The sequence below is a fragment of the Trifolium pratense genome, linkage group LG1 (genome assembly GCF_020283565.1).
Source record: "Trifolium pratense cultivar HEN17-A07 linkage group LG1, ARS_RC_1.1, whole genome shotgun sequence".
Classification (NCBI taxonomy): domain Eukaryota; kingdom Viridiplantae; phylum Streptophyta; class Magnoliopsida; order Fabales; family Fabaceae; genus Trifolium; species Trifolium pratense.
In genome coordinates, this window is record NC_060059.1 from 28,061,576 (window position 1) to 28,077,306 (window position 15,731).

Consider the following 15,731-nt stretch of genomic DNA (forward strand, 5'->3'; position numbering starts at 1 on the left):
AATTCAAAAGCATAGTTTCTTAAGAACTCATATTATTCTCTATGAATTCCTAAAGAATTCAAAAGAGTAGTTCATGAAAAGATTATTCCGTGTGAATTCCAGAAGAATTCAATAATTTAGTATACTACTAATACATTCATATGTACCGTCAAAAACAAAAAAATGCCATTCATATGTTAATTTGGTCAATCAATCTCATTGAAAACAATTGAATGTCTTTTATTTCTTTCTTTTATTGTTTTCAATTTATTACATTATCGGTTAAGGAAGTATTATGATTGATTCATTTGAAATTAAATGATTTGTTTTGAAAATAAAACTAGTTGATTTGACAAATTTTCAAATATCAATTGAAATATCATATCGTTTAATTTCTTTTGTAATTTCTATTAGCCAAATTTTTGTAATTATGATACTACCTATTACTCTTATTTTCAGCTGCTTATTCTCTCGAGAGAAAGAATAGAGATTGTATTATTCTCATCAAGGTGTATGTTTACATGACAATACAAGTCCAATTTATAGAATAATATAATGAGCCAGTGGAATGGACCAATGCTTAATGGACATCCACCAAATTATTCATAACAATATCTAAATTGTTGAGATATTATACTACATAAAAAAATATTATTACTAAAAAATATTTAATTTCCTTCAAAGAAAGGTCAAAGTTTTTTGTTTTTTACTAATCAGTCAAAGATTTTGTTTGTGAATAAATACTAGTTTTGATTTGGATTTAAGATCATGATAGCCTCTACTTTGGGTAGACAAGGGGAGGGGTGGTGTTGAGAGAGACAGGTATAGTATTTGAATATATTTTAACATGGAGTTATTCAATTATGAAATTTGTTTAATCTTTTTTTTTTTTTTTTATTATGCATTTACTCAATTGTGAAAATGGAGCAAATGGAGATGGGATGGTGGATGAGGAAGAGGTGTGTATTTCTTCTTTTCAATTTTAATGCTTTCCCTTCCTTAATGTTATTTTCATTTTATCATATGGAACGACGATGACATGATCTATATATTGAAAAAACATTATCAAGCTAGTTTTCATTTTCTATTCATTCATAAGTGTATTTTCTTTTAAATTTGTTACTCCATTCATGTTATTTTATAGATTTATATCAACCTATTATTTATTCTTTGATTATGGTATTGTTTATTTGGCTTAGATATTTTCCTCATTGTGATCTCATTTTGAAATCATGCCTTCTAGATATGGAGATAGATACTTACTTGCATGCATGTTTGTTTTTTGCTTCTTTATATATTGTTTATTTCTCAAAAATTACTTTTGGTATTAAAAAAGATAAGGGAATGAATGATATGAATTTCCAACATAATTCAATTATGAGATATACATTTAAGAAGAGACCATAATTTCACGTGATAAACAAGATAAATTGTTAGATTGTGGTGAAAGAGTGAAAAAGTTGAAATGTGACTTTCATAACGAGAGGCACATATACCGAAAATTTTTAGTACTCTTTGTAGAATTTGGATACTGAAAAATTGACTTAGAACATTTCAAAGCAAGGGTAGTAGTGATGTTTCAAGACCATAGAGAGCTAACTTCGAGATTCAATTACTTTTTGCCAGAAGGACATGAAATATAATGGCACTTCCATTGGATGATGAACAACAAAGTGATGATAAGTGAGCATCCAAAGATGATTAGTTGGAAGAAAAACCCATCGTGTTGAATCATTGGATGCTGACTTATCATACCTTGTTGTTCATCATATAATGGAAAAAGTGACATTATATTTCAAGTCCTTTTGGCAAAAAGAAGTTGAATCCCGGAATTAGCTCTCTATGGTCTTGAAACATTACTGCTACCCTTGCTTTGAAATGTTCTAAGTCAATTCTTCGGTATCTGAATTTTACAAAGAGTACTAAAAATTCCCGGTATATGTGCCTCTCGTTATGAAAGTCACATTTCACTTTTTCAGATATTTTTTTCTTTCAACAATCATATGAATTTCTGACAATATTTATTCTACTCAAAATATGTTGAGTTCTTCAATATTGATGGCATGCAAAAGACACTATTTTTTAATAAGTATGAACATCATGGTCAGAAAATAAAAGTATGTATCAGACGACAATCTCTTTAACTTTAAATGTATTTAGTATCTGTTTGTTTTCCTATTAGTATTATATTTTTTTAATATTTTTTTATAAGAGACATTTTGTCTTTTTGGATTCATTGAATAAATAAAGGATTTGGTCAATATAGACCAGATACATTAATTATTCAATGAATCTAGAAAGGTGAAAGGTATCTTAAAAAAACGGACTAGAGAGAGTATATACTTAAATTCTTGTTTGCACTACATTTCTTTGCTAAACGTATACTACTCCGGCCTTAATTATAAGCAAATGTTACTTTTTAGATACATTGAAAAACTAATGTATCTAGTCCACTCTTTAGACTAGATACATTAGTTATTCAATGTATCTAAAAAGTGATATTTGCTTATAATTAAGGTAGGATTTCACAGCCATAAAATGATATTCACAAAAGCCAAAGTCACCCCTACCCTTTCCGGCAATGCCCCTCCGCCGTAAGGCCACCGATGTACGTGCTACCACCACCATTCCCCCTCTCCCGTCAAGCTCTATCACGTTCACCAAATGGTTTGTCAAACTATCACCATTATCATAGGAGATCTGCCGCCTTCAATGATTATTTTTTATCACCACGACGCCAGATCTAGCAAACAAATTAAATATCATATATGTGTTTCCCTTCATTTACGTAGCACCACCACCACCCCGCTCTCTCGTCACACTCTATTTCCTTCACCAAATGAATAGTCAAACTACCACCATTATGATTGGAGATCTGCCACCTTCAAAGATTATTTCCGGTCACCACCGCGCCATATCAAGCAAACAAATATCAGATATATGTATTTCCCTCGATTTGTGTGCCCCCACCACCTTCCCTCCTCTACCGTCTCCTTCACCAAATGGATCGTCAAACTACCACCATTATCATCATAGATCTGCTGCCTTCAAATATTATTTCTGGTCACCAAGATGCCAAATCTAGCAAACAAATATCAGATATGTGTTTCCCTCCATTTACGTGCCACCACCACCATCCCCCCTCTCTCGTCAAGCTCTATCTCCTTCACCAAATGAATCGTCAAACTACTACCATTATCATCGGAGATCTGCCGCCTTCAAAGATTATTTCTGGTCACCACAACGCAGATCTGCCGCCTTCAAAGGTTATGACTGATCCTGATGCACCAAGCCCCAGTGAGCCAAACATGTTTGAGCTCATACACTGACTGGTCAATCAACATTTTTTATTTTTATTATTATCTTCGTTCTTTTCCAATTCGATCTACGCTTCTTTTCTTTTTTATTTTGATTTTGATATGTAGTTACTCATCTTGTTGGATTTGTTTTTCTGAAATGTGGTTGATATCCCTGGGAAACAAATTACCCAAAACGAGATATAATTATAAAAAAAACCATCTGGAATCTGCATGGTTCACACTATTTTATAATTAGAAACATGCAGATTGTAGATTATTTCTTTTATAACTATATCTATTTAATTTTCTATTCATTTATAAGTGTATTTTCTTTTAAATTTGTTACTCCATTCCTGTTATTTTATAGATTTATTTAAAACTATTATTTATTCTTGTCTGTAGAATAAATTTAGATTTAGATATTTTCCTCAGTGTGATCTCTCTTTAGATTGGGATTGAGTTGTAAAGAGGTACTTTTCTTTATGATTGATTTATTTTCAAAAATCAATTTTGGTATTAAATAAGATAAGGAAAATGAACAATATGAATTTCCAACATAAAGCAATTCAATTACGAGATACTGTATACGTTGCAGTAGATAATTTCACATGATCCTCTTTAAATTTTGCATGATCCCCTTGCTGCTTGCATATTGAATTTCTTTTTCTCGGAAATTGTAATTTCATTATAATTTGTTAAATCTTGAACTGAATATTTTGATTTGTCAACATATAACATAAGGTTCAAAATTGTGATTTAGGTTGACTATGCATGTACCGCTGAAATTGTTAGACGGCATTTTCAATTATGTGGGATAGTGAATGGAGTCATTATTCTGACGAATGAATTTAGTCTACCGAAAGATTGTGCGTATGTTGAGTTCCTCAAGATTGATGATGTTCCCAAAGCACTTCTACTCAATGAGTCTGAGCTGCACAGACGAAAAATAAAGGTATATGTATCAGACAATTTGTGTAAAACTGTAAATACATTGTCCTATGTTAGTTTTCAAATTAGTGTTATATACGTAAATTCTAGTTTGCATCACAGGTCTGTGCAAAGTGTACGAATATACTCCGAATGAACCAATATTCTGGGAGATACACTTGGGTGTTAAGATCCAGAAGACCACCTCCATTCCGGGTATATTGGTACGCTTAGCACAGACCTGAAATGCAAACTAGAATTTAAGTATATATCACTAATTTTAAAACTAACAGAGAGACTAAATGTATTTACAGTTTTACACAAATTGTCTGATGCATACCTTTATTTTTCGCCCGTGCAGCTCAGATTCATTCAGTAGAAGTGCTTTGGGAACAACATCAATCTTGAAGAACTCAACATACGCACAGCCTTTCGGAAGACTAAATTCATTCGTCAGAATAGTGACTCTATTCACTATCCCACATGATTGAAAATGCCGTCTAACAATTTCAGCGGTACATGCATAGTCAACCTAAATCACAATTTTGAACCTTATGTTATATGTTGACAGATCAAAATATTCAGTTGAAGATTTAACAAATTATAATGAAATTACAATTTCCGAGAAAAAGAAATTCAACATGCATTAGATGTGTGATAGTAAGACATCAATACTCTCTCAAGGTATCAAATACATGCCCATGCAAGTAGTCCTATGCAAGCAGCAAGAGGATCATGCAAAATTTAAAAGAATTGATTTATGAGGATCATATGAGTTTATCTAAGGTAGTCTAAATCTATTATGTCACAGGCTTTGCTAATATCGAGTTTTAAGTCGACATCGCCTTGTTTGCCCCTGGTCTTCGCCTTCATATAGTGCACTAGTTCAATAGCAGCCATAAAGTTATCTAGAATGGGATCTTCCAGCCATAATCACCTTTAGGGATTAAGACAATGTTAGTTGGATTCAAATCTCAGTCCTTGTACTAAAGAGTCTTTGCTCTTTGTCTCCAAAATTGATCCTCTTGATTAAGAAGGACTGTCAACCGTCGTTTCAAAGCATCAACATTGTAACGAACACGCTTCAGCTTCTTATGATAGGAATCAATTTATCTGCGTAAATTATGGATGTTGTCTTTGCTCCAACGAGTTTAATCTGAAGCACATGAATTGAACTTGTTCATTAGATCATTTGCACTGCTAGTACCCCAACTACGTCGAACAAAGTCATCAAAATTAGGATAACCAACCAAACCATCTCAAATTTAAATTGATTAGGCATATAAGTTGTTGACCAAACAGAATCACAAGCAAGTCAGAAAGGATAATGGTTTGAGGAAGCAGCCGTCAAACATTCCAATCTAGCATTTGGAAAATTTTGACTCCAAGCAAGCATCACTAATCACTAGCCAAAGCTCTGTCTAATGCTTTCCCTTTTTTTTTAATAATCAGTTCAATTTTTCTTCGGTGGTATTGTTACTTTTCAATATGAATGTTTCTTTCTTTATAGATTTATATATCAATTTGGTTGTTGTGGTTACATTTCTATATCATAACAGTGTGAGAAACAGTGTTCTTACGGAATCGGATTTGGTGCAGTTACTGCGTGACGCATTAATGCACCTAGACCGTCTAATAAGAATTGACGAATCAGTTCTTTTAGTGGTTGTTTTTTCTGTATTTAATTTGAGATGCCCGACCAAATTGACCCCGAGATTCAAAATAACGTGAAACCATGTGCTGTCTACAGCAGGCAATGTTTTGTGCAACTTGTAAATTCCATCATCCACATCCTGTGGGTGTCTAAATGATAGCACCGTCATTAGTTCGTCAAGTTTCACTTTTGCTTATGCTAGTACCTTCACCAATTTATCAAACTGTAAAGCCTCCATCCGGTTTTTCATAACAATATATTGTACTAGTTGTGAGGCCACCTATTCTACACGACTCGTTATTCCAACGTCCCTACTACTTGAAGGACCATTGAGGAATTAGGCAATTGATAATGTTCAGTATAGGCAGTTGTTGGTGAAGGTAGATTTATGTGATAGATAACCCAACTACCTTCACCAACAACTGCCTATACTGGAAATTATCAATCTTCTGATTCCTCAACTGGTCTTTCATGTAGTATGGACCCTGAAATAATGAGCCATGTAGAAGAGGTGGCCTCGCAAACAGTACACAATATTATATTGTTGTTGTGAAGGACCAGATTGAGGCCTTACAGTTTGTTGATATATAGATGAAGGTACTAGCATAGGCAGAGGTGAAACTTGAGGAACTACTGTGACGATGATGGAATTTATAAGTTGCACAAAACTTGCATTGCCTCATTTTCACATAGTAGTAATCCTGTTTCTCACACTGTTAGGATTATTTAATAAAAAAATCAAGTTCAGAACATATGGTATTCATCATTTAGAAATGTAAGCACATCAACAACATGCACACTTTGGCGCGAGATCCTTGTGGGTTGCATCTTTGGCTAGTGAATATCTCCGTTTTGCTCAAATGTATTTTGAAAGGTCACATGCTGTTGGGTATTGTAGCATCAGCGGTGCTGTTAAATCTTAGATATTAAGGGTTGACATTTTGTTGGTATTATAGCCCCCTGCTGAGCTGAATTATCGGGTGGAGTTGGCTTGGTCCTTCAATTTAGGAGAGTATCACTAGCAATACCGACAGTGATGATTTTTATGCTGGTTTAACTTGGTCTGATATACACTAGCTCTTATTGTTCTGAGTATTGCATTTTCTAACCTGTAACTTTGGTGCTTGGATCCTGGTAGCATAGTTTAGCATAGTTTGGTGCTTGAATTGGAGGACTATAGTGTTTGGTACTGGTCCCTGCTATGTAACAGACTTTGGTCTTGAGTAGTGATTTTAGCACTCCTTGTTCCTAATTCACTCTTTAATAAATTTTTCTTTTTTTTAAAAAAAAAATCACATCAACGACAAAATTTCATATATATGACAAATATAAAGTGATACAAATCACTCTCAACTGATATCCATAATAATTTAGTGACACAAGGGAAGTAGTGTCCGTTGCCTGTCTATGATGATTATACTTGCAGGATGCACCACAGTAAAAGGCGCGAGTCTCTTTTTGGGCTATATATAATTTTAGTTAGAATTGATGGAAAAACTATTACATAGCTTTTAGATTCTAACATGAATTGTGTAATTTAGCTCATACCCCTTTAACTCTGTATACGACGATGATTTTTAATTATGACGATGTTTTGGTGTCTCATTCATTTATGTGTCTGTTTAAAATTACGATGTTAAATGACGATGTACTCGTGCGCAACGGAAGCGTGGTGGGCCCATAATCCACAGGTCTCTTGGATCGTAACCAAGCTCTGATACCAATGGAAGCGTGGTGGGCCCATAATCCACAGGTCTCTTGGATCGTAACCAAGCTCTGATACCAATTGAAGGTGCGAAAAACACAAGAAGGGGGGGGGGGGGGGGGGGGGGGGGGGGTTTGAATTGTGTTTTAAAAATTCTTAAACTTTTACTTCTGAATAGTGTTTAAAGTGGTTGTGTGCAGGCGTGCATCGGATATGAACACGTTAAATCACAATAAAAAGAGCTAGGGAAGGAGAGATGAACACAAGAGATTTTATACTGGTTTCCCTCACAAATCGAGAGTACTCCAGTCCCCTTGCACTTCCAAGGAAGTTCACTAAAACAATCACAAAAGATTACAAATGCTCAAGCACAAAGCAAAAGACTTTCTACACAATGCTCAAGTTACAAATAACTAGAGACTTCCAAATGCTCAAGCACTAAGTAAGAGACTTCTAACTTAAAGTAAATTTAAGATAGATAGATGATAATACAAAGCACCTAAGATCAGAACACTTAATTCTAAACAAAGAATTGAAATAGAATTCTGAGTGTTCTTAGAAAGTATGAATATCATAGGTTCGAAACTTGTGCTTGTAATATCAAAGTTTGCAGTAATTGCAGTAGTCATTCTTCAACAAATGTATCTTGTATTTATAGGCAAATGAGATGCTCCATTTGTGAATGATCGTTGATGAAGATAAAATAGCCAGCTTGAATCGTACTATTGATTTTGTGGCGTTTTGAAATCTTTGCTTCAAATAGTAACATAAATCCACTACATGCGTCCTTGAATTATAGTACTCTACCATTTAGAGTAAAATAGTACAATGAATCATACGCTCCTTTCTTAAAGGATAAGGATGATGTACTATGATTATTCTCCAATCATTTGTACATACAATTCATCAGAGAATAATTCTTCAATCATTGACTGACGCATTCTGAATATTTCTAGCATGTAAGACAATCTTCATAGTCTGATAACCGACTTCCGAAGTCTTCTAGCTTCTGATCAACTCTAGCTTCTAAGAGTAAATGCTTCTGATAAACTTGAGAACTTGTTATTGCTTGTCTTGCTTTTGAGATTCATTCAGAACTTATCTTTAAATAAATAACTTTTGTAATAATAATTTTAATCTTTAAAATCCTGCATACTTCATAGTAAATATTAGTAATTCCAATTGTACATTTAATACTTTTGTTATCATCAAAACTTTTTATCTATGGCTAGGGATTTTTGAACCAATTTTGTTCCGACACAAAATAACAATGTTAATGACGACGAGAATGTTCAATAACATAACTTTGACTTCCAAAAATTGATACCACTTGTATATTGAGTCTAAGACCTCATCTCATGCATTTGATATGTTGTTTATTTATTTTTATTTTTGAATGACAAATAATATTATATAATAAGTAAAAATAATAAGAGAAAATTCAGAATACAAAGGGATATCAAAAGTAAACCCTGCCAACACCTAACAAACTCTAAAATACACACATAGCCCTACAAGAAGGCATACCAAAAGCTGAACACTTCTAACTCACCACAACAAGAAGATCTGATGACCCCTAGAGAGAGAGGCAATGATCAACAACCAAGAAGAACAAGCATGAGAGGCTTCCAATCAAACAGAGACCTCAAGAAAACCCAACACAACACACCCCAATAGACTCTACCGGTTCCAACAAAAAATAGGGTGCATACCCCACTCGTAAAACGAGCAAGGGGAGCCAGGGTTTTTGCCAAGAACCATTTTCAAGATGAAAGTTTCACCCTACCGACCAGACACTCAGTAGAAAAAGTTCCTTTCGATAAGAAAACGTCATTTTGGGAGTTCTAAATAATTCACACAATAGTTTGTCAAACTAAGATCCACCTCAATCTGTTTCCTATTCATACCCATGCCCATGAAAACCTCAAAACACCCTAGGATACCACGAGGAGACACTCACTCAACACCCAACTAGCTAAGGATAGCATACCAGATAGGTGAAATTTGGTTGTGATGACAATCAATTATATGTTGTTTTTAGTAGTAAATTAGAGTAGTTTTAATAGCAATTGAAGCCCAAAAACAAGCAAATACCTGGAAAAGTGAAGTTACTTGGCCCAGAAGCAAGAAAAGTGGAAAAAGCATAAAAAAAAGGGCAAAAATGTAATAAAGCATGTGAACACTAACTAGGCTCTGAACAGTTTGTAATAAAAATAAGGAACGAGTGCTTCTGAACTTATTTTTAAAGTCTAATTCCTGATAGAGGGAAACAAGGGAATAACCACCAAGCAGGAGTAAGGGAGAGATCCGGCCACACTTAACCACCCCGTGTGATCACACACACAATATTTATTTTCTGTCATTTAATTTCTGTCTTTAATTTCCTGCAATTTACTTTTACCCGCACAACTATCTCTAATCACCAAAGTGAATGCAAACTATCTATATTCCTAAGCAAAACTAGGAATTTTGGCACAATCCCTGTGGAGAACGATAAACTTATCACTTTATTACTTGGTAGCGATTCTGTGCACTTGTAGAACCACCGTCAGGTTGCAAGAATCAAACAAGTGATCAACTAACTCAAACGCTAAACCACATAAACACACCGTTTCCAAAGATTATGCCGAACTATGTTAAATTCCTTTAAATATTGTTGAATAAAGACCTTAATTAATTTTGTCGTTCATCTTTTAAATTCAGCTGCACGATTTTAAATATTTGTTAATTCGTTTCGTTGAGCATATGTGACACCCTTTTTGAAATAATTTAACTAAAATTTTTATAAATAAAATCAATTGGAATTAGAGTGTTACACCCTACGTGACACTTATTAATCACCCTACGTGTCCGTTATGGAGAAAGGAGAGAAGTCTTTCACCCCTTTTATTTCTAAAAGTTTAAAAGTTAAAAGAAGAAGATAAAACAATTGGCTAGGAATGTCGGGCAACCATATAACACTTGTTTTAAGAGTGATACTGACCCGTCCCTATGAAATAAGAGGAACATTAGTTAGAGCTCTTTGTTAATTACCCTCGCAGGGGTGGTTGTTTTGCACTACGTTATTCTATCTACTTTTGGGGTAAGGTCCAGTCCAAATGTACATTTTTTTTTTCTATTTTTATTTATAATGATATGAGATATAGGTATATGATGGTAGTGTTTAGGTGTGTCAACTTTGTTGGGACGTCTATTTGTTTCCTGATGCTTAGATAGTGTTAATTTATTAACAAAAAAATCATAATATTTTTATTTAAAATATCAACCAGTTTTTTAAGAGATATAGGCAAAGGATTGAGTGAAATCTGTTTTGTCTTCCGATGTCTAGATGCCCTTTGTTTATCGAAAAGAAAAAAAAAGATATGAGTTTTAGAAAATATAAAATATTTAAAATATTGATAACTAAAATAAAAAAAAAAAACAAGAAATTTGTTGAAACAAAAAGGAATTAGAAATTATTGAAAAAATTAAATAAAATATTTAGTGGATAGGATCAAAATAAACATATCTAAATTGTTGAAATATATATTCTAAATAAAAAATATTATTACTAGAAAATATTTAATTTTCTTCAAAGATTTGGTCAAAGTTTTTTGTTTTTTTACTAATCAGTCAAAGATTTTATTTTGACTAATAATCAGTCAAAGATTTTGTTTGTGAATAAATACTAGTTTTGATTTGGATTTAAGATCATGATAGCCTCTACTTTGGGTAGACAAGGGGAGGGGTGGTTCACTAATTGCTAGCGTCAATTAGAAAGACAGGTATAGTATTTGAATATATTTTAACATGGAAATGGAGATAAATTTCTTTTTTAATCTCTTTTTTTTTTTTTTTTTTTTTTATGCATTTACTCAATTGTGAAAATGGAGCAAATGGAGATGGGATGGTGGATGAGGAAGAGGTGTGTATTTCTTCTTTTCAATTTTAATGCTTTCCCTTCCTTAATGTTAATTTCATTTTATCATATGGAACGACGATGACATGATCTATATATTGAAAATTAGAATAAATTTGGTTTGACAAAAAACATTATCAAGCTAGTTTATTCATTTTCTATTCATTCATAAGTGTATTTTCTTTTAAATTTGTTACTCCATTCATGTTATTTTATAGATTTATATCAACCTATTATTTATTCTTTGATTATGGCATTGTTTATTTGGCTTAGATATTTTCCTCACACTAATCTCATTTTGAAATCATGCCTTCTAGATATAGAGATAGATTACTTTTGGTATTAAAAAAGATAAGGGATTGAACGATATGAATTTCCAACATAATTCAATTAAATAGAGACCATAATTTCACGTGATAAACAAGATAAATTGTTAGATTGTAGTGAAAGAGTGAAAAAGTTGAAACGTGCCTTTCATAACGAGAGGCACATATACCGGAAATTTTTAGTACTCTTTGTAGAATTCGGATACCGAAAAATTGACTTAGAACATTTCAAAGCAAGGGTAGTAGTGATGTTTCAAGACCATAGAGAGCTAACTTTGAGATTCAATTACTTTTTGCCAGAAGGACATAAAATATAATGACACTTCCATTGGATGGTGAACAACAAAGTGATGATAACTTGATAAGTGAGCATCCAAAGATGATTAGTTGGAAGAAAAACCCATCGTGTTGAATCATTGGATGCTGACTTATCATACCTTGTTGTTCATCATATAATGGAAAAAGTGACATTATATTTCAAGTCCTTTTGGCAAAAAGAAGTTGAATCCCGGAATTAGCTCTCTATGGTCTTGAAACATTACTGCTACCCAGTGGCGGAGCCAGGAAAAAATAATCGGATGGGCCACTAAAAATTATATTGCATGCAAAAAATTTAAGTTATAATACTTGCAAAAAGTTGATAATAAAAAATTAAATGTTTTATATTACATGTATATTAAAAGAAGAATGATTGTTCTTAATTGAAAATAGTTGTAATTATGCACCCAAAAAAAAAATAGTTGAGATTTTTTTATAAAAAAAATGGAAATTGTGAATTTTTTTGTTGATAAAAAAGTTGTTTTATTCCCACAAAAATAAGCTTTTGAATTTATCTTTACGTTAGATTTTTAAATTATCAGGTAAATGAGTATTCTTAGATATAAATTTATATCATTTAAAAAATTACAATAACTAATTATTAATTTAAAAACTATAGAAGATGAATTTGATTTTTTTTTAAATAAATTATAATGTAGTAATTTAAAAGTATATAGATATGAAAAACAATGTTTTCTAAAGATATTTATTTGCAATTATAAAAAATAACAAAAGATGTAAATGGAATGTTGAGATTCTTTCTTTTAAGAAAAATAAAACAAAAAAAAATATGCAAAAGGTTGAAGTAGTAGGTGTTGAACCCACAGCCCCAAACACAACAACTACAAGCACCTTGCAACCAACTGGGCTATCTGATTGAATTAATATAGTTACGCGCAAACAAATATACATATAATATACTTGTAATTTTATTAATACACTATGGGTATTATAGTCATTTCCTATTTTTTGGGGTGGGCCAAGGCCCAGCCTGGCCACCCCTAGCTCCGCTACTGGCTACCCTTGCTTTGAAATGTTCTAAGTCAATTTTTCAGTATCTGAATTTTACAAAGAGTACTAAAAATTCCCGGTATATGTGCCTTTCGTTACGAAAGTCACATTTCACTTTTTCAGATATTTTTTTCTTTCAACAATCATATGAATTTCTGACAATATTTATTCTACTCAAAATATGTTGAGTTCTTCAATATTGATGGCATGCAAAAGACACTATTTTTTAATAAGTATGAACATCATGGTCAGAAAATAAAAGTATGTATCAGACGACAATCTCTTTAACTTTAAATGTATTTAGTCTCTGTTTGTTTTCCTATTAGTATTATATTTTTTTAATATTTTTTATAAGAGACATTTTGTCTTTTTGGATTCATTGAATAAATAAAGTATTTGGTCAATATAGACCAGATACATTAATTATTCAATGAATCTAGAAAGGTGAAAGGTATATTAAAAAAACGGACTAGAGAGAGTATATACTTAAATTCTTGTTTGCACTACATTTCTTTGCTAAACGTATACTACTCCGGCCTTAATTATAAGCAAATGTTACTTTTTAGATACATTGAAAAACTAATGTATCTAGTCCACTTTTTAGACTAGATACATTAGTTATTCAATGTATCTAAAAAGTGATATTTGCTTATAATTAAGGTAGGATTTCACAGCCATAAAGTGATATTCACAAAAGCCAAAGTCGCCCCTACCCTTTTCGGCAATGCCCCTCCGTCGTAAGGCCACCGATGTACGTGCTACCACCACCATTCCCCCTCTCTCGTCAAGCTCTATCACGTTCACCAAATGGTTTGTCAAACTATCACCATTATCATAGGAGATCTGCCGCCTTCAATGATTATTTTTTATCACCACGACGCCAGATCTAGCAAACAAATTAAATATCATATATGTGTTTCCCTTCATTTACGTAGCACCACCACCACCCCGCTCTCTCGTCACACTCTATTTCCTTCACCAAATGGATAGTCAAACTACCACCATTATGATCGGAGATCTGCCACCTTCAAAGATTATTTTCGGTCACCACGGCGCCATATCAAGCAAACAAATATCAGATATATGTATTTCCCTCGATTTGTGTGCCCCCACCACCTTCCCTCCTCTACCGTCTCCTTCACTAAATGGATCGTCAAACTACCACCATTATCATCATAGATCTGCTGCCTTCAAATATTATTTCTGGTCACCAAGATGCCAAATCTAGCAAACAAATATCAGATATGTGTTTCCCTCCATTTACGTGCCACCACCACCATCCCCCCTCTCTCGTCAAGCTCTATCTCCTTCACCAAATGAATCGTCAAACTACTATCATTATCATCGGAGATCTGCCGCCTTCAAAGATTATTTCTGGTCACCACAATGCAGATCTGCCGCCTTCAAAGGTTATGACTGATCCTGATGCACCAAGCCCCAGTGAGCCAAACATGTTTGAGCTCATACACTGACAGACTGACTGGTCAATCAACATTTTTTATTTTTATTATTATCTTCGTTCTTTTCCAATTCGATCTACGCTTCTTTTCTTTTTTATTTTGATTTTGATATGTAGTTACTCATCTTGTTGGATTTGTTTTTCTGAAATGTGGTTGATATCCCTGGGAAACAAATTATCCAAAACGAGATATAATTATAAAAAAAACCATCTGGAATCTGCATGGTTCACACTATTTTATAATTAGAAACATGCAGATTGTAGATTATTTCTTTTATAACTATATCTATTTAATTTTATATTCATTTATAAGTGTATTTTCTTTTAAATTTGTTACTCCATTCCTGTTATTTTATAGATTTGTTTAATATTCTTGTCTTTAGAATAAATTTAGATTTAGATATTTTCCTCAGTGTGATCTCTCTTTAGATTGGGATTGAGTTGTAAAGAGGTACTTTTCTTTATGATTGATTTATTTTCAAAAATCAATTTTGGTATTAAATAAGATAAGGAAAATGAACAATATGAATTTCCAACATAAAGCAATTCAATTACGAGATACTGTATACATTGCAGTAGATAATTTCACATGATCCTCTTTAAATTTTGCATGATCCCCTTGCTGCTTGCATAGGACTACTTGCATATTGAATTTCTTTTTCTCGGAAATTGTAATTTCATTATAATTTGTTAAATCTTGAACTGAATATTTTGATTTGTCAACATATAACATAAGGTTCAAAATTGTGATTTAGGTTGACTATGCATGTACCGCTGAAATTGTTAGACGGCATTTTCAATTATGTGGGATAGTGAATAGAGTCATTATTCTGACGAATGAATTTAGTCTACCGAAAGATTGTGCGTATGTTGAGTTCCTCAAGATTGATGATGTTCCCAAAGCACTTCTGCTCAATGAGTCTGAGCTGCACGGACGAAAAATAAAGGTATATGTATCAGACAATTTGTGTAAAACTGTAAATACATTGTCCTATGTTAGTTTTCAAATTAGTGTTATATACGTAAATTCTAGTTTGCATCACAGGTCTGTGCTAAGTGTACGAATATACTCCGAATGAACCAATATTCTGGGAGATATACTTGGGTGTTAAGATCCAGAAGACCACCTCCATTCCGGGTATATTGGTACGCTTA